General features: G+C 44.2%; 1 protein-coding gene across 6 annotated transcripts in view; it reads left to right on the forward strand.

Annotated features, from left to right (window-relative positions):
• GULP1 (GULP PTB domain containing engulfment adaptor 1) overlaps window positions 1-19,922 on the forward strand; it is a 1,104,299-nt gene that overhangs the window by 565,489 nt on the left and 518,888 nt on the right. The window lies entirely within an intron of this gene.

The following is a 19,922-nucleotide window of genomic DNA, read 5'->3' on the forward strand; positions in this document are numbered from 1 at the left end:
TGTAAAGTCACATGACAAGTTGTACCCCATGATTTCTAATGAGTACCATTTATATCAATGTGACTTTAAGTCGCTGCAACCTTAAAGTAGTCCCTACACTGCTTTGGTCTGACCTTGATGCGATTTGAGGTCCATAGACCTCAGGATTACGTGGGCATTGCTTCAAGTCACTTTTAATGTTGTGTCAAAGTCACGTCAAACCCGTGAAAGGGGCCTTACACTTACCAAAGCTATGTACAGTATATGATACTTGTTGATAGAAGATTGTACAATCAGATTGTAATGTGTTTGCTGAGCTTAACATGGGGAAAGACAAAATTGCTATTGACAGACTGCATCATACAGTGCCATGAAAAAGTATTCATACCCCTTGAAAGTTTCCACATTTTGTAATATTACAACCAAAAATGTAAATTTATTTTATTGGGATTGTATGTGATAGACCAACAAAAAGTGGCACATAATTGAAAAGTGGAAGGAAAATTATAAATGGTTTTCATTTTTTTTTTACAAATAAATATCTGTAATGTGTGGTGTTCATTTGTATTGAGCCCCCTTTACTCTGACACCCCTAACTAAAATAGTGGAACTAATTGGCTTCAGAAGTCACCTAATTAGCAAATAGAGTCCACCTGTGTGTAATTTAATCTCAGTATACATACAGCTGTTCTGCGAAGCCCTCAGACGTTTGTTAGAGAACCTTGGTGAACAAACAGCATCATTAAGGCCAAGGAACACACCAGACAGATCAGGAATACATTTGTGGAGAAGTTTAAAGCAGGGTGAGGTTATAAAAAAATATCCCAAGTTTTATACATCTCACAGAGCACTGTTCAATCCATCATCCAAAAATGGAAAGAGTATGACAGGCCGGGCAAGGAGAGCATTAATCAGAGAAACAACTCTGGAGGAGCTACAGAGATCCACAGCTCAGGTGGCAGAATCTGTCCACAGGACAACTATTAATCTGGCCTTCATGGACAAGTGGCAAGAAGAAAGCTATTGTTGAATGATCAATAAGAAGTGCCATTTTCAGTTTGCGAGGAGCCATGTGGGGAACACAGAAAACATGTGGTAAAAAGGTGCCCTGGTCAGATGAAACCAAAATGTAACTTTTTGGCCTAAAAGCAAAACGCTATGTGTGGTGGAAAACGAACACTGCACATCACCCTGAACACACCATGAAACATGTGAAACATGGTGGTGGCATCATCATGTTATGGGGATGCTTTTCTTCAGCAGGGACAGGGAAGCTGGTCAGAGTTGATGGGAAGGTGGATGGGGCCAAATACAGGACAATCTTAGAAGAAAACCTGTTAGTCTGCAGAAAAGACTAAGGCGGAGGTTCGCCTTCCAGCAGGACAATGACCCTAAACATACAGCCAGAGCTACAATGAAATGGTTTGCATAAAAGCATATTCAGGTTTTAGAATGGCCCAGTCAAAGTCCAGACCTAAATCCAATTGAGAATCTGTGGCAAGACTTGAAAATTGCTGTTCACAGATGCTTTCCATCCAATCTGACAAAGCTTGAGCTAATTTGCAAATAAGAATGGGCAAATATTTCACTCTCTAGATGTGCAAAGCTGGTAGAGATGTACACAAAAAGACTTGCAGCTTTAATTGTAGCAAAATGTGGTTCTACAAAGTATTGACTCAGTGGCTGAATACAAATGCACGCCACACTTTTCAAATATTTATTTGTAAAAGAAATTGAAAACCATCTATCATTTTCCTTCCACTTCACAATTATGTGCCACTTTGTGTTGGTCTATCACATAAAATCCCAATAAAATACATTTACGTTTTTGGCTGTAACAAGACAAATTGTGGAAAATTTCAAGGGGTATGAATACTTTTTTCAAGGCACTGTATATGGATTTTTTTTATTTTGCCCATAGTTACACTTTGTTTTAAAATAAATACTGCAGTAATAACTCTGCTCACTGAAACTGAACTAGGTGCTAAGTGAAAATACAATTTATCTTCCATTCATTGACAGACACAGCGCTCCATATTCAGAACCATAGGGTTATATCATCCCCTATAGGAGTAGGACACTAGGCAGAAAAAAACCACTTGTCTATGCCTATGGGCTGTCTTAGCTGGTATACATCCCCCTCTCTGCTATAGGCCTTCAGTTTTTTCTACCTAGTCAGGCGTAAAGGCCTATTTCCCTGCCGACATCTTTGGCCCTGGCAATTTTGTCCTTTTAGATGCCTTTTTTCTCCTTTTTTTTTTCCTGTGAGATCTACAATCAACTGCCAGACTGGGCGATGGGCTGAATATCTAGATCCAGTGGTCCCCCCATCTGCCCAGCAAGCATACGCAGACCAGAGTTCAACACTGGGGCCTCAGTGTATGGATCCAGTCAGACAATGCCATAGCTTTGGCCTATGTCAATCACCCGGCAGAGCAAAAAGTGTTAGCGGCTCTGGAAATAGCCGATATTCTCCCGTGGGTAGTATGCTTTGTTCTAGCCCTCTCTGCTGTACACGTTCCAGGAGTAGAAAACTGGCAGGTGGACTATCTCAGTTGGCAGGCGTTAGACCAAGGGGAGTGAGCCTTTTATCCAGACGTGTTTCATCTGATATATCTGTGGTGGGGCACCCCCAAGGTGGATCTGTTGGCATCTCCTCTCAACAGAAAGGTACAGAGGTTTGTGGCAAGGTCACTGGATCCTCTGGCAGATTCCACAGACACTCTGGTGGCCCCATGGGGCCAGTATCATCTGATTTATGCCTTCCCTCCGTGGATTTTGCGCAGGATCGAGGCCGAAGGGATTCTGATTATTCTGGTGGCTTCGGAATGTCCTTGCCAGTCTTGGTACGCTCACATGGTGCTATTTATTGGTTACCGATTTCCCTTTGCGACTGCCTCTCAAGGAGGACCTTCTGTCCCAATGGTTGATCTTCCATCCTGCTTGATGTCCTGGCTGTTGAAACCTGGGTGCTGAAGGATAGAGGTTTGTCTGGATTGGTTATCCCAATGCTGCTGAAGGACTGGAAGTCTACCGCTCGAAAGATTTATTATTGTACGTGGAAAGCATACATTTCTTGGTGTGCACCCTCGTTCCTTGTTGGTGGCTCAGATTTTGGCCTTCCTTTAACGAGGTGTTGAGCAAAAGTTGGCCTTGAGTACCGTCAAGGACCAGGTGTCTGCCTTGGCATTCTTCTTACAGTGACCCCTGGCCATGCATTCATTGGTGCATATTTTTTTTCAAGGATTCGACACCTGACTCTACCAGTGCAGTCTCCTTGGTTCTCTCAGTTCTCTAAAAGCCTTCTTTTGAAAATATTCAGGCGATTCCCCTGCTTACGCTATCTCAAAGGTAGTTTTTTTGGTGGCTATCACCTATGCTTGCAGGGTGTCGGAACTGGCGGTGTTATCTTGTTGTACCCCTTATTTGGTGGTCCACAAAGATAACATGGTTCTTCGGCCTCACCCATTCTTCCTACCTAAGGTGGTCTCTGACTTCCATTTGAATGAAGACATTGTGTTGCCTTCCCTGTGTCCCAGGCCCACTCATCCCAAGGAATTTGTGCTGCATGCTTTAGTTGTGATTTGAGCAATTTGGGTGTATCTGGCAGCCATGGAGTCTTTCCAGAGGTCAGACTTGCTGTTTGTGATCACAGACGAGCCAAGGAAAGTGCTTCTTCTGTGACTATTTACAGATGGATCAGACAGACGGTGACTCAGGCCTATTCTATCAAGGGTCAGGTTCCTCCTTTCCCTGTTATGATACACGCTATGAGCTGGCATCTGCGAATGCTTCTTTTGGCTGCAAGGTTTTTCAGGCTGCTGTTTAGAAGGTCTGTTGCCTCTTTGGGGGTGTTTTGTCAGGTTAGGCTCCAGTTATTTTTTGTTGAGCTCCTGTTACCTGATTGGCTCTTGTGTTTAGCCTTGGGATTTTTTGGTTATCCCACCCCTCATGTTTGGCACTGCTTGGGAATGTCCTTATGGTTCAGAATATGGAGCGCTGTGTCCGTTAATGGACGGAAGAGAAAATAGGATTTTTGTACTTACTGTAAAATCTGTTTCTTTGAGTTCATTGACGGACACAGTGCCCACCCCTCTATGGATTTTAAATATTTCTGACACTGCATGTTACTAAACTGAAGGCCTATAGCAGAGAGGGGGATGTATACCAGCTAGGACTGACCATAGGTTCTGAATATGGAGCACTGTGTCCGTCAATGAACTCAGAGAAATTGATTTCACGGTAAGTACAAAAATCCTATTATATTTTAAAACCAATTGTATTGCCTCTGCAAGAATATGTATGATCACAAGCAACATCATTGACTTTCACAAAACAGAAGGAATAAGACAAAGGCCCACAGGCAGGTAATCACAGTAAAGATTGCGCTCAAACATCAGTTGTGCGATTTATGCATCTAACCTTCACCACAGGTTGAAGGAAATATATATACAGTCATTTACTTGTTAGATTTCACATATTCCCCAAGGTGAAGGTGGAATTAACTTATTGGCATGTGCAATGATAAAATCAGCAATGTGTAAATAGGAAGTCTTGCCTTTACAATATAACATTTGTGTCATCCTACTTTTCTTTTAAAGCTATAATGAAAATGTAGCAGAAAATGTTTCCTTTATAGAGGATTACAATCGTATGTGTGCTTTTCACTCATACCTCATTTCTCTTGAGGATTACTTTCTGTTGGCATAGGGATTGCATTGCAGTGAATTATTGAAAAGATGGAACCATGACTTACCTCATCTCACATCTTCCTAAAAAAAAAAAAAAAAAATTGCACTTCCACTTGTCACCAGTTTCTGGATGCTATATACATTATTCAGTAATGCTCTGAAAGTAAAACTTGTTCAGGATTCGGAACATAAAGCCCATTTTGATATTGATGTAGCATGATAAAAATTTTGGATGTTTATTATATTTTAGTGGTTTTAACAGTTTTGTGCTTTTTGTGAATAAAAATGCATTACAATATGTGTCTACGCATATTATAACTAACATCAGCACACCCAAAGTGGTTCGGCAACAATGTAATACAGATTTTGAGCTTCAAATTGCACAAATGTGCATTGACTTTTTTTCATAACTAATGCTTATGATTTCAAAAAATTTAGAGGTATGTACAGAATGCAGTCTTTATGGATAATGGTAAAGACCTATTCATAGACAACCTTCTACAAAATACAGTATTTATCGGTATATAACATGCACTCCCCCCCCTTAAAATAGGGGACAAATAGCGTGTGCATGTTATACGCCGATATAGGGCTGCCTTGGAGGGGAAGGAGGGAACAAGTGCTGCTGAAATAGACAGAGCCGGATCTTCTGTGTACTCGGCTTAGGTCGCAGTCACGCCCAGTCCCGCCTCCTGGGCGGCTCCTAGTATTGACGTCCCGGCATTAGACCACTGTTATGTCCAGCATAGGAGCCGGGTCAAGGGGCAGGACTGGGCATGACTGCATGCTGAGCTGAGTACACAGGAGATCCGGCTCTGTCTATTTCAGCAATGGCAAGGCAGCAGATGGGCATTGATTAGGCTGAAATGGTGGGCGAGGCTGCAGATGAGCACTGATTAGGCTGCAATGATGGGCAAGGTTGCAGATGGACAGTGATCAGGCTGCAATGATGGGCAAGGCTGCAGATCAGAAGTGATTAGGCTGCAATGATGGGAAAGGCTGCAGATCAGCAATGATTAGGCTGCAATGATGGAAAAGGCTGCAGATCAGCACTGATCAGGCTGCCATGATGGGAAAGGCTGCAAAGATGGGCAAAGCTGCAGATGGTCAGGCTACAATGATGGGCAATAGCGAGGCTGCGGATGGGCAATGACAAGGTTGCAGATGGGCACTGATCAGGCATCATTAATGGGCAATGGCGAAGCTGCAGATGGGCACTGATAAAGCTGCATTGATGGGCACTGACCCATATTTTGCTTCAAAATTCTTTATTTAAAATTTTTAGTTTTTTTCCTGAAACACTGAGTTCCACCAGCTTTTACATCTGCACATGATCCACTTCAGAACAGACCGTACACATTGCAATGGGCAATTATTTTTTCCTGTGCTTACATTGTTTCCAAGGCTTTCTTTAGCTCTTCCTGTCTCTTCCCTTGCGGCGTAAAATTGCTGTGATGTACGCAATCTCCTGCAGCGTACTGGTACCCTGGGAGATGTGTGTCATAATTCCCAGGAGTCAGTGGGCAGCGCCGACTATCAGCATCATGAGGTTGATGGCAACTAGAGGTGTTTCCTGTGCTGTGACATGTGTGATATTGGTAGGTGCATGCTTGGTAGCCAGCAGCACCTTATCCTGGAAAAGGATCCTAGTGGGCTTCACGTGCCCACAAGCAAGATGGAAGTGTGCAACACATAGTAAACAAATGTTAATTTTATTTAAAAAATAAGAAATATAGTGGCAATATTACTAACATTAGCAATTGCAACATGAGATTAAGATCATCAAAACAGATGGCTTTGAAAAAAAAAGTTATATATTTGTGGAACTTCACTTTAGGAACAATTCAGTTATTGAGAAAGAGAATGGCTTTTTTAGCCAGGGATCAAAACTAATATTGGGCTTGATTAAAGCTGAAATCCAGTCTTCAGTCTTGCACAGTTGTACAGGCTCCTCTCTTGTACTAAAATTATTTACTTAATTTCATTGCACACTATGGGCTTTGTGCAGTGTATGCTGACTGGCCCAAAGTAAAAATATGTAATTCGTTTGATGTTAAATACAAGGGTTATGGCAGCAGCTAGCTACCATAATCCTGTTTTTTTGTTTTTACTATGGCTGCTTCTCTTTCAGGTAAAAGTGGTCATGCGGGGGGATTCGCTGACCGATTGGTGAAGCCAGGAGCGATCCATTGCTGGCGCTATCTGGGTATGGAGAAGAGTGAGGCCAATATGCCCGTTACTTGTCTCTATACCTTCGGAGGACTGGAACGCCATATGATGTCACTTCCAGTTCCTGGGCCATAGTATATATTAAAAAAAAATTATAATAAATTAGCTTTTAAAGGTAAATGAGAGATTTGGAGTCTTTTTGACCCCAGATCTCCCAATAAAGAGGACATTTATCCTTACTTCTATTACAAAGGATGTTTACTTTCCTTATAATAGGAATATGTGATAAAAAAAGGGGGGGGGGGCAGTGTAAAAATAAAAAGTTAAATAAATAAGAAAAAAAAAAATAATTAAAGCGCCCCATTCATGTGTGCTCGCACACAGAAGTGAATGCATATGTAAGTTGCGCAAGCATATGTAGACAGTGTTCAAGCCACACTTGAGGTATCGCTGTGAACGTTGGAATGAGAGCAATAATTCTAGCACAAGACCTTTTCTGTAACTCTAAACAGGTAACCTGTAAAGATAGTAAAAAAAGTGTAACTATGAATATTTTTAAGTACAGTAGTTTGTCACCATTCCATGTGCATGTGCAATTTTAAAGCATGACATGTTCAGCATCTTTTTACTTGGCGTAACATCCACTTTTATATTATACAAAAAAAATAGAAGTAAATATTGTTTTTTTTGTTTTCTTTTAATTCATGTGTAATTTTCCGCAAAAATTTATTTGAAAGACAGCTGCAACAATATTGCAACAATCGCCATTTTATTCTCTAGGGTCTCTGCTAAAATATATATATATATATATATATATATATATATATATATATATATATATATATATATATATATATATTTTAGCAGAGACCCTAGAGAATAAAATGGCGATTGTTGCAATATTGTTGCAGCTGTCTTTCAAATAAATTTTTGCGGAAAATTACACATGAATTAAAAGAAAACAAAAAAAACAATATTTACTTCTATTTTTTTTGTATAATATAAAAGTGGATGTTACGCCAAGTAAAAAGATGCTGAACATGTCATGCTTTAAAATTGCACATGCACATGGAATGGTGACAAACTACTGTACTTAAAAATATTCATAGTTACACTTTTTTTAAGATTAATGTACCATCTATGTGACAGCACAACGTTTTCTATATGTCTGGTTATATTGCTGTGTACAATATTGTGAGTGCTGCTGTTGATTTCATTTAATTTATCATCATGATGTGTACACCAAGCGCAGTTTTCTCTCTCTCTCTCTCTTTATATATATATATATATATATATATATATATATATATATATATATATATATATATTCTATAAATGACAGCTGGTATCCAGCACTATCCCTAGGAGGTGAGTTAATTTGCTCTTGTGCTTCATAATCCTACTAGTGCCATGTAACCCTAATGTAGAGCATTATGTGTACATGGACAATCTTCATCACACAGTAGCCACCCAGTAGGGATGAGCCGAACACCGCCCGGTTCGGTTCGCACCAGAACTTTCGAACGGACCCCAAATTCGAACGAACTTTAGAACCCCATTGAAGTCTATGGGACTCGAACGTTCGAAATTAAAAGTGCTAATTTTAACGGCTAATATGCAAGATAATGTCCTAAAAATGGTTTGGGGACCTGGCTCCTGCCCCAGGGGACATGGGTCAATGCATAAAATGTTTTTAAAAATGGCCGTTTTGGCGGGAGCACTGATTTTAATGACGATTAAAGTGAAAAAAAAGTGAAATATTCCTTTAAATATGGTGCCTGGGGGGTGTCTGTAGTATGCCTGTGAAGTGCCACGTGTTTCCCGTGTTTAGAACAGTCCCTGCACAAAATGACATTAAACGGAAATAACACCATTTAAAACTGCTTGCGGTTTTAATGTTATATCTGGTTCCTGCAATATGGTTGAAAATCATTGAGAAAAATGGCATGGGTAGCCCTCCCTGCCCATTACCAGCCTATTTGGGTCTTGTACGCATATTAAGGGGAACCCTGTACCCATATTAAAAAAAGGAAATGCGTGTGGCCCCCAGGACCTATATACTCAGAACAGCAGTATACAGGCGGTGCAAACAAGACAGGGACTGTGCAGGTTTGTTGTGTTAAGTTGAATCTGTTTGTAATTTTCAACTGGTACATTTTTAAAGTGTAGCTCCAGTCAAAAAAACTATTTTTAAGCTTTTTGGAAAACATAGGGAAGGGTTATCACCCCTGTATAATTTGTTTTGTCATCCATCTTTTTTCATCTCACTTGCTGTTGTCTCCTTCCGTTTGCAAGTAGGAGATGTTTGTAAGTTGGATGTTTGAAAGTAGGGGCCTGCCCTATATGCTCTGCAGAAATGGCGGAACAAGGTGTTGGTTTTGCCACAACATTGTAAGCCCTCAAAGTGACTCTTGGTGGGCGCTGGAGCGCCCTGCTGTGAACGATTATATCAAGAATTGTAATTACATGCCATTGTTGAACAGTGGTAGAAAAATTGACCTTTGGTGGTTGTGGTGCTGGTGCCACAACACTATAAGTCCTCACCGTTACTCTGGGTGGGCACAGGAAGGGGCCCTCCTGTGAAATATTATATCAAGAATTGTAATTACATGTCCCTGTTAAACAGGGGCAGAAAAATTTGGCCTTAGGCACTGCTGCTGGTGCCACCACACTGCAACCTCTCCCATATACTCTAGTTTTATTGCAGGAATTAGCCCTGCTGCAAAGCATTGCATCAAAAATTGTACTTAAACGCCCCTGTTAAACAGGGGCAGAAAAATTGGGCCTTAGGCACTGGTGCTGGTGCCACCACACTGCAACCTCTGCCATATACTCTAGTTTTATTGCAGGAATTAGCCCTGCTGCAAAGCATTGCATCAAAAATTGTAATTAAACGCCCTGTTAAACAGGGGCAGAAAAATTGGTCCTTAGGCACTGGTGCTGGTGCCACCACACTGCAACCTCTGCCATATACTCTAGTTTTATTGCAGGAATTAGCCCTGCTGCAAAGCATTGCATCAAAAATTGTACTTAAACGCCCCTGTTAAACAGGGGCAGAAAAATTGGGCCTTAGGCATCACCCAGAACCAGAAATGTTCTTCCAACATATCAGCGGAGGAGGAAGAGGATAGACAATCAACATAACAGGACAGTCAATCAGCATCAGCATCGGCAGTCTTGAAGGGATGTGATATTTCAAAAAAAATTATTCTGTTACATCAGCTTCAGGTGCTTGGTAGCTGTGGGTGATCCAAGACTGATTCATCTTGATGAAGGTCAGTCGATCAACTGATTCGGTGGACAGGCGCACCCTGTGATCGGTAACAAAGCCACCAGCAGCACTGAAGGTGCGTTCCGAAAGAACGCTGGATGCAGGACAGGCCAGTAGCTCAATTGCATACTGTGCAAGCTCTGGCCAGTGATCCATCCTCAAGACCCAGTAAGCCAGAGGATTTTCGGTGGGAAAGGTGTCCAAGTCTGACCTTGCCCCTAGGTATTCCTGCACCATGTAAATCAGACGCTGGCGATGGGTGCTGGAACCGATCATACCTTGGGGCTGCGGACTAAAAAATTGTCTGAAAGCATCAGTCAGACGGCCACCTTCTCCACCGCTCCTTCTGACCGATGCCTCAGCAAAACGTTGTCCAGGACCAGGAGTTTGTAACCTCCCAGTCTCTGGGAACGCGTTGCACAGACCTTTCTGCAAGGCCTCCCGGAGATGTCTCATCCTCTGCTCCCTCTGCGATGGCAAGATAAGGTCGGCAACCTTACCCTTGTACCGTGGATCAAGGAGAGTGGCCAGCCAGTAATGGTCCCTCTCCTTGATCCGAAGAATACGAGGATCCTTCCGCAGGCTTTGCAGGATCAGGGAGGCCATGCAGCGTAGGTTAGCTGAGGCATTCGGTCCGGAGTCCTCTGGGTCACTAAGGGCAACATGATCCGCAGCTACCTCCTCCCAGCCACGTACAAGTCCACGTGTTTCTTGGGACTGTAAATCATCCCTACAAGACTGCTGATGCTGATGCTGAGTGCAAGCCTCCACCTCCATGCTGACACAATCATCCTCCTCCTCCTCTTCCTCCTCCTCATCCTCTTCCTGTGTGATGGGTGGCACAGCAGGAACACTGTCTGGATAAAGGGGGCCTTGAGAGGCAAGGAAGTCCTCCTCTTCCTGCCGCTGTTCTGCCTCAAGTGCCCTGTCCATTATTCCACGCAGCGTATGCTCCAAGAGGTGGACAAGAGGTACAGTGTCACTGATGCATGCACTGTCACTGCTCACCATCCTTGTGGCCTCCTCAAACGGTGACAGGACAGTGCATGCATCCCTGATCATGCCCCACTGGCGTGGTGAGAAAAAACCGAGCTCCCCTGACCCTATCCTGTTGCCGTAGTCACACAGGTACTCACTGATGGCCCTCTGCTGCGTGTGCAGCCGCTGCAGCATGACCAACGTTGAGTTCCACCTGGTGGGCATGTCACATATAAGGCGGTTCTTGGGCAGGTTCAACTCCTTTTGGAGCTCAGCCAGCCGAGCACAGGCATTAAATGATCGGCGGAAATGCACACAGACTTTCCTGGCCTGCTTCAGGACATCCTGTAAGCCGGGGTACCTGCCCAAGAACCGCTGCACCACCAGGTTAAGGACGTGAGCTACACAGGGCACATGGGTCAGTTGTCCCTGTCGGAGGGAGGAGAGGAGGTTGGTGCCATTGTCACAAACCACCATTCCTGGCTTAAGCTGGCGTGGCGTCAACCACCTCTCGACCTGCCCCTGCAGAGCTGACAAAACATCCGCCCCAGTGTGGCTCCTGTCCCCCAAACAAACCAGCGCAAGCACGGCATGGCATCGTTTTGCCTGCGTACTTGCGTAGCCCCTGGAACGCCTACGAAGCACCGCTGGTTCTGAGGACAGAGCACTGGAAGAGGCCATGGAGGAAGAAGAAGAGGAGGGGGTGGAGGAGAGAGGTGTGTCACAACCAATAGTAGCATTTTGGAGGTGTGGTGGCGGAACAACCTCCAACACTACTGCACCTTGTCCTGCATCCTTCCCAGCTGCCAGAAGAGTGACCCAATGGGCCGTGAAAGACAGGTAACGTCCCTGTCCATGCCTGCTGGACCATGAGTCAGCGGTAATATGCACCTTACCGCTGACCGCCCTGTCCAGCGAGGCAAGGACATTGCCTTCCACATGCCGGTAGAGAGCCGGAATCGCCTTCCGTGAGAAAAAGTGGCGTTTGGGGACCTGCCACTGAGGAACCGCACATTGTACAAACTCACGGAAGGGGGCCGAGTCTACCAACTGAAAAGGCAGCAGTTGAAGTGCTAGCAATTTAGCCAAGCTAGCATTCAACCGCTGGGCATGTGGATGGCTGGGAGTGAACTTCTTTCGCCGGTCCAGCAGCTGGGGCAGGGACATTTGCCTGCTATAATCGGACGTGGGTGTACCGCTAGCAGAGTTCCCGGAAGCACTTGGCTGTGACACACTTAATTCTACACCTTCATTCCTCTCAGAGCAGGTTTCAGAGAGGACTGAAGGTCTAGTGGGGTTGGAGATGCCAGCTGATGAGGAGCAAGGAGAGGTCCGCTTTGTTCTTTGGTGTGGGTCTTTGAGGTACGCTTGCCAACGAGCTGCATGGCAGGTCAACATATGTCTGGTTAAGCATGTGGTGCCCAAGCGGCTGATGTTTTGGCCACGCGAGATACGCTTGAGACATATGTTGCAAATAGCAGCGGTGCGATCTGATGCACTCGTCTCAAAAAAGGCCCACACCAAAGAACTTTTAGAATAACGCGCAGAGGCAGCGCCCTGCACAGGCAGAGCTCTGCGGTGTGATTCAGTCGGTGTGCTGCCCCTAAGCTGGCCCCCGGAGGGCATCCTGCCTCGTTGGACATGTGCCTCCTCCTCCTCCTCCTCCTCCTCCTCCTCCTCTCTCCTTCCAGGCACCCACGTGGAGTCAGTGCCCTCATCATCCCCTCCCTCTTCATCGCTGTAGCAAACCTGGCAGTATGCTGCAGCTTGTGGAACATGACTGCCAGATTGCTGTCCTTTTTTTTTTTTCCTTAATACATTTTTATTCAGGTTTTCATTATACAATGAATAAACAGGATAGAATGTACAGCATTAGGTAACGTACAATAGTAGAACAGATGAACAGTACGTCAAGTCAACAAAGGCGGCATTGCTAAGACAACTCGAGAAATAGTAATGTGTATGTAGACATCTGAGGATGTGGTTGTACGCCTTGCCATTATAGAAAAATAAAAAAGAACAAGAACAGACTTCGAACTAAGTAAAGGACAATAAAATAATAACTTATCCCACCTATAGAATGACGATAGGAAGGCGAGATAAGCATCGTCCGCTATGTAAATCAGAAAAGCATAGATACCGATGGGCACACACAGTGGAGAAATCAACACCTCAATGCTATAAAGTAGAGTCATGGGTCAAGCTGGTAAACTAGTCATGTGGAAGACTTGGTCAGTACCGTCTGCTAAACTCTTCAACTACGTCGGAGAGAGAGAATGTTCCACCCGAGCACCCCCTGAGGGATCTATGCTGTGCTCGAGCAAAGCCATCCCCTCCTGCACTTATGGTTGCGTTAGAGCTTGTTTCAAAGATTAAGGGTAAAATAGTGGGATCAACTTAGGGGAGTTGACCCAGTCTTTCCATTGTTGCCAGTTAGAAAGAAGTCGGGTTTTGGGGCCTCGTCTGAGTGCGAGTACTGTTTCATGTATGTAATGTGTGTGGGTAGTGCAAATTACTTCTGTTAGGGTAGGTGGATCAATGTCCTTCCACTTCCGTGCTATATTCAAACGTGCTGCTAGGAGTATGTGGATTATGATGTTTCTGGTCGGGTTAGGAAATTGTTCAATAGTCAAGGACAGGAGGGCGAGGTAGGGAGATTCTGTGGCTGATTGTTTGGTAACATCAGCGATCAGCTTGAATACTGAGTGCCAGTAACCCTTGAGTTTGAGACAGTTCCAAAAGATGTGCAGTAGGTTCCCGTGATGGCCACATTTCCGCCAACATGTACCATCGTTAGTCAAGTCAAATTTGGAGATTATGTCGGGGGTCAAATACCAACGGTACATCAGTTTATACGTTAGTTCCCATAAGGAAGCGCAACATGTAGCTTTATAAGTGGATTGGTAGGCCTGTTCCCATTGTTCCAATGTGAATTGACGGTCGAAAGCTGTTTCCCAGTGTAGATTTGCTGCTGATCGTGTAAATGTGGATTTGTGGTGGAGTAATTTGTAGAATAGAGAGATACCTTTTTGGCGTACCAGAGTAGACTTGGAGAAGAGCCAAGCGGCGTGGGGAAGAGTACATTTCCATGTGGTAAGGGAAGCGAGACAGTGTTTGGTGCGTAAATATAGGAAGATATCAGAGTTTGGTAGCATGTATTCTTTTTGAAGTGTCGGAAACGATTTTACGGTCTCGTTAACAAATAGGTCTGACAGTGAGGTTATGCCCTTTGATTTCCAACGATCGAATGATGTTGATTGCATCAGTATATGCACGGTTTCTATAGGTATAGGGACTGACACCCCCTTAGTTTGGGCGGATAGTGATTGGAGGAATCGCGACCACGTTTTAATAGTTGCCACTATAGTCGGGGATAGTTTACTGGGGATTTTAGCTCCCATGAGTGTTGCAAATAGCCAGGAGGATAGATCCCCCCCTGGGATTAGGGATGCTTCCATTTTTCCCCATAAGGTGAAATTAGGAGAGATTGGGGACCAAGCCTTGGTTTGTGTAAGAATGGAAGCCATATAGTAGTCTTGGAAGTCTATATATCCTGTACCACCAGCCATTCGATGTTTAATTAGTTGGGCGTGCCTGCATCTAGGTTTTTTACCTTGCCAGATAAATTTGGATAAAATTGACTGGAGAGATTTGAAGTAGCGAAGGGGAAGTGGGATGGGTAGGGTTCGGAACAGGTATAGTATTTGGGGAAGGTGCAACATTTTAAACGCCGCTAAACGTCCCGTCCAAGATAATTCGAAGGACGCTAGCCTGGTGAAGTCGCTTTGTAACTTTGTGCGTATCGGTAAATAATTGGCTGCAAACAGGGATTTCGTGGTTTTAGTTAATTGGATACCCAGATATGTTATGCTATTCTCCGCCCATGAAAAGGGGAAGTGTTCTTTAAGTCGAACGCTCGTGGACGCGTCTAAACCTAAGTCTAATATAAATGATTTGGATTCGTTTACTTTGTAGAATGAAACAGAACTGAACCAGGCGAGCGTCTTCTGGATTGCTGGGAGGGAACGTTCAGGATCAGTGATCATCAGGATCACATCGTCCGCAAATAGACAAATTTTGTGGTCTATACCGGCGAGGGATATACCAGTGATGTCGGGATTTGATCAGATTTTTTCAGCCAGGGGTTCCATTACTAGATTAAAAATTATCGGCGAGAGGGGACACCCCTGCCTTGTGCCGTTCGAAATTTGAAAGGGGGAGGACATAGCGTCTGCTGAGAACACTCGGGCCGAGGGAGAAGAGTATAAGGCCATGATAGCATCATGTATGGGGCCAACGATCCCAAATTTGTTAAGTATTTCCGACAGGTAGCCCCAGTGGACCCTGTCAAATGCCTTTTCGGCGTCGAGGGATAGGAGAATCGAGGGGAGCTTAGTCGATTCGGCATGATGGATGATATTTAGCAGTCGTCTGGTGGCATCAGAGGTTTGGCGTCCTTTGGTAAATCCCGATTGGTCCAGGGAAATTAGAGAGGGTATAATGTCTTCCAGTCTGTTGGCTATCAACTTTGCGTAAATTTTTAAGTCAAGGTTCAGTAGTGAGATGGGGCGGAAGTTTTTAGGAGAAGTAGGGTCTTTACCAGGTTTGGGAAGAGTCACTACCATGGCAGTAAGCATCTCTGTCGGGAATGAGGCGGTTGAGGTTGCTAGATTGAATGTTTGGGACAAAGTGGGGGCTAGAATGTCCTTAAATTGTTTGTAGTATTCCCCAGTGAAGCCGTCCGGGCCTGGGGATTTGGAGGAAGGAAGCTTATTTATTACTGATATAATCTCGGCGATCGTAAAGGGTGAATTTAAAACTGAGAGCTGTTCCTGAGATATAGACGGGAGGGAGATGTCTTTTAGGAAAGTTTGGATTAATTCAGGGGAAGGTTGGGTGGTATTTGGGTCCTCTTTAAGGTTGTAAAGATCTCGATAGTATGAGCTAAAGGCGTTAGCTATGGATTGCGGTTTAAGGAGCTTTTCGTTGGTGTGTGGGTGATAGAGGAACGGGATTTTTGTTTTGTTCCTGTGACCTTTAATTTTAAGTGACATCATTTTACCTGCTTTGTTACCTATGGAGTATGATGTAGCCTTGAGTAATTTGTAGAACTTTTCATGTCTCTCTAGAAGAAGTGACTGCAACTCGTTGCGTAGGGTAAAAATCTTGGCTTGAAGGGACTGGGAGGGGTTAGATTTATTTAGGGCTTCAGTGGCAGCGATGTCGGTCGTGAGATCGTCCAGTCTCTGGGTTCTTTGTTTTTTGGCCCTAGCTCCCATTTGGAGGAACACACCTCTCATGACTGCCTTGTGGGCATTCCACACCACCGTCGGGTCGGACACCGAGGATTGATTAAATTGAAAGTATTCTTCCAAGTGTCGTTTGATGGGGATGGAAAATTGAGGATTAGTGAGAAGATAATTGTTCACTCTCCATATAAAGGAGTCTGGATATGTATCATCAGAGATGTTGATGCTGATGTGGGCGTGATCCGACCAGGTGGTGGTGTGGATGCTGGAACCTAAAGTGTTCTGAAGTATTTGTTTATCTGCTAGAAACAAGTCAATACGTGAGTAGGTGTTGTGACGCGGCGAGAGGAACGTAAAGTCCCTCTCACTCGCATGACAACACCTCCATACATCATATAAATCGTTAGATGCAATAAAAGACTCTAAAGGAGATGCAAATCTTTTATACCCTGCTGTGGAGTCCATAGTAAAGTTTGGTACTATATTAAAGTCACCGCAAATTAACAAGAGTCCCTTTTGGACTTTTCGCACTCTCTTCAGTGTTTTCCTAAGGAAGTGCATTTGACCTTGATTAGGGGCATATACGGTAACAAGGGTGTAAAGTACCTGGTTGATTGTACAGATCAAAATAATATATCGACCCTCCGGGTCGGCAATAAAGTCCTGCAAGGTGAACAGTACAGTGTTCTTTACAGCTATCAGAACTCCGCGCTGCTTCTGAGGGGAAGAGGCGTGAAAGATATGAGGGAACAGTCTGTGTTGACATTTAGGAGTGGCGTCTGCGGCAAAATGGGTTTCCTGGACACATAGAACATCACAGTTATGCGCCAATGCAGATCTCCAAAGGGAGTTGCGCTTTGCAGGGTGGTTGAGGCCATTCGCGTTGAGGGAGAGGATAGTGATTCTCATGGTGTGTTGGGAGAAAATAATAAAATAGAGTGAGAACTTACAGTGGTTGGAGTTTCCTACTTAGATTTCAGGATACCAGCTGGAACAGGTGGACCGTGTGCGGACCAAAATCGAAAGTCCAGGTGAGATGAGAAAGAAGAAAACGGCGTTGCAGATATGATGTGAAGATCCGTGAAGCTTCTTGGAAGACAAATTTCCGTAGGTTGAGGCTGTGTGTGTCTGACACTTTTTTTTTTTTTTATAAATGTATATTTATTGAGAAAAAGATTTCTTTCACAGAACAAAGTATATATGCTTCCGATACATACAATCAAAATTAACATTGCAACTGTAACAGCAAGTACCGCCGCAGGCGGGATATCAAATGTCAGTAACTTAAAATATCACATTAAAGCGGAAGGAACAGGATACACCACATTCGCATATAAAAATGCATAGTTAAACCAAATACCGTATTTTATAGAGGTAACGCAGGGGTAGGATCTCGGGAGAGAGCCATGGGAAAAATTTCCTGGAAGCTTATGTCTATACATCGGGGTGTTGCCTCAGGATTCGATATAGAGTTGTCCCATCTGTCCCATATTTTAGAAAATTTAGGTAGAGAGTCTTGTACCAAAGCAGTCATATGTTCCATTCTACGTATGTTTGCAATAGCGGAAATCAACTGAGAGTGGGTTGGGGGGGAGGAGGACAACCAAAGAGTAGGGATCACTCTCTTGGCAGCTAGGAGGACATATGCTGTCAGCTTCTTAGCGCTTTTTGATAGCGTCGCAACAGGCAGGCCCAGCAAGTAATGCCTCGGGTCTAAAGGGATGGTGATCCCCAACACGGTATGGAGTAGGGATTGGACCATAGACCAAAAAGGTACAATTAAGGGGCAACTCCAAAAAATGTGATAATGGGTGCCCTAATGTCGTAAGCACCTCCAGCACATCTTAGATATAGAGGGGTCATATTTGTGTAGCATTTCAGGAGTTTTGTACCAAAACATCAGTACCTTGTAGGCTGTCTCTCTCTGCTCCACGCACCTAGAAACCTTGGAGGTAGACAACCAGACTTCTTGCCATTGAGAGAGGGTTAAGGGAGTCTGTAAAATAGTGGCCCATTTCCTCATATAGAGGTGAGCCTCCGCGGTGGGAGCAGTAGAATTGTGAAGTATGCTGTATATGGCGGATATGAGGCCTTTCTGGCAAGGACCCTGGGAACATAAAGTTTCAAAGGTGGTAGGATTGACCAGAGCCAGGTCAGGGGATCTGGAATGAAAATAGTGTTTAAATTGGAGGTATGAAAATAGGAGTTGGTTCGGGATATCATACTTATTCTGAAGTTCTAAAAAGGATAGGAATTTACGAGATATCGGGTTTACTAGGTGGCGAAGTTGGAAGATACCCAAACTGAACCAGGGGTACATATTCTTCAAGGAGAGACTATCAGGTATATCTGGGTTGAAAACGACATTTAACAAGGGTGAGCATGGAGAAGAGAGAGAGTACCTCCCATGACATTTTTTCCATATGGATAGAGTAAATAACATCGGCCCAAGGAGTATGCGTCTAAGCTGAGCCATAGAGGAGGGCAGATCTGACCACAGCATGGAGCAAGGGTGAACAGGACCAATGACACTCATTTCAAGTTCCGACCATCTACTGGTAGCGAAATAGGACGACCAGGAGATAGCCGGCAGAAGGTGAGTCGCATAAAAGTACTTCACTATATCAGGAGCTCCTAACCCCCCATGAGACCGCGGAGCAAAGACCACGGTCTGGGCGATTCTGTGCATTTTATTTCCCCATATAAATTTAGTGAAGGCCCGTTGAATATTCCAAAGCTGAGGCATGGAAATAGCAATTGGTAACGTTTCAAAGAGATACAAAAATTTAGGGAGTATGGCCATTTTTAATACATTAATCCTACCCAGGAGGGACAGAGGGCAAGTTGACCAGCTTCTGAGCAGACTATGTGTTTCTGCTATCAGAGAGACAAAGTTAGCTTCGTATAAGGAATTATATGTAGCGGTCAAATTAATGCCAAGGTATTTAAGGGAGACCGGGCACCAATGGTAGGGGAAGTCATTCTTTAAAGAAGCCAGAAGTGGAGGAGGAATATGAATGGGGAGCGCTTCAGTTTTAGTCGTGTTAACCCTATACCCCGAGAGTTTACTGAATGTATCCAGGAGTGTATGAAGTTTGGGGAGGGAAATTTGAGGTTTCGTCAAGGTGAGGAGGATGTCATCTGCAAAAAGGGACAACTTATATTCCTTCAGTTTGAGAGAAATCCCGCTTATATCTGAGTCTTCCCTTATAGCTGCGGCCAAGGGCTCAAGGCATAATATAAACAACAGGGGGGATAGGGGACATCCCTGTCTAGTGCCGTTACTATGCGTAAAGAGTGGGGATCTATAAGATGCCAATTGAACCTGGGACGTGGGAAGTGAGTACAAGGCCTGCAGGGCTGACAGGAAAGAACCAGAAAAACCAAAACGCTGGAGCGTGGCAAACATGTATGGCCATCCCAGCCTATCAAAGGCTTTTTGTGCGTCTAAACTCAAAATAATGGCAGGGCGGGATGTTTTGTCTAGCAGGTCTATGAGATCGATGGTGCGTCTAGTGTTATCACCGGCTCGTCTACCCAGGACAAATCCCACCTGGTCATTATGGACCAGGGCGGGAATCATCG

This window comes from Lithobates pipiens, unplaced genomic scaffold, assembly GCF_037356315.1.
Source record: "Lithobates pipiens isolate NorthernLeopardFrog02 unplaced genomic scaffold, aLitPip1_a1.2 Scaffold_22, whole genome shotgun sequence".
In the NCBI taxonomy this organism is placed as follows: domain Eukaryota; kingdom Metazoa; phylum Chordata; class Amphibia; order Anura; family Ranidae; genus Lithobates; species Lithobates pipiens.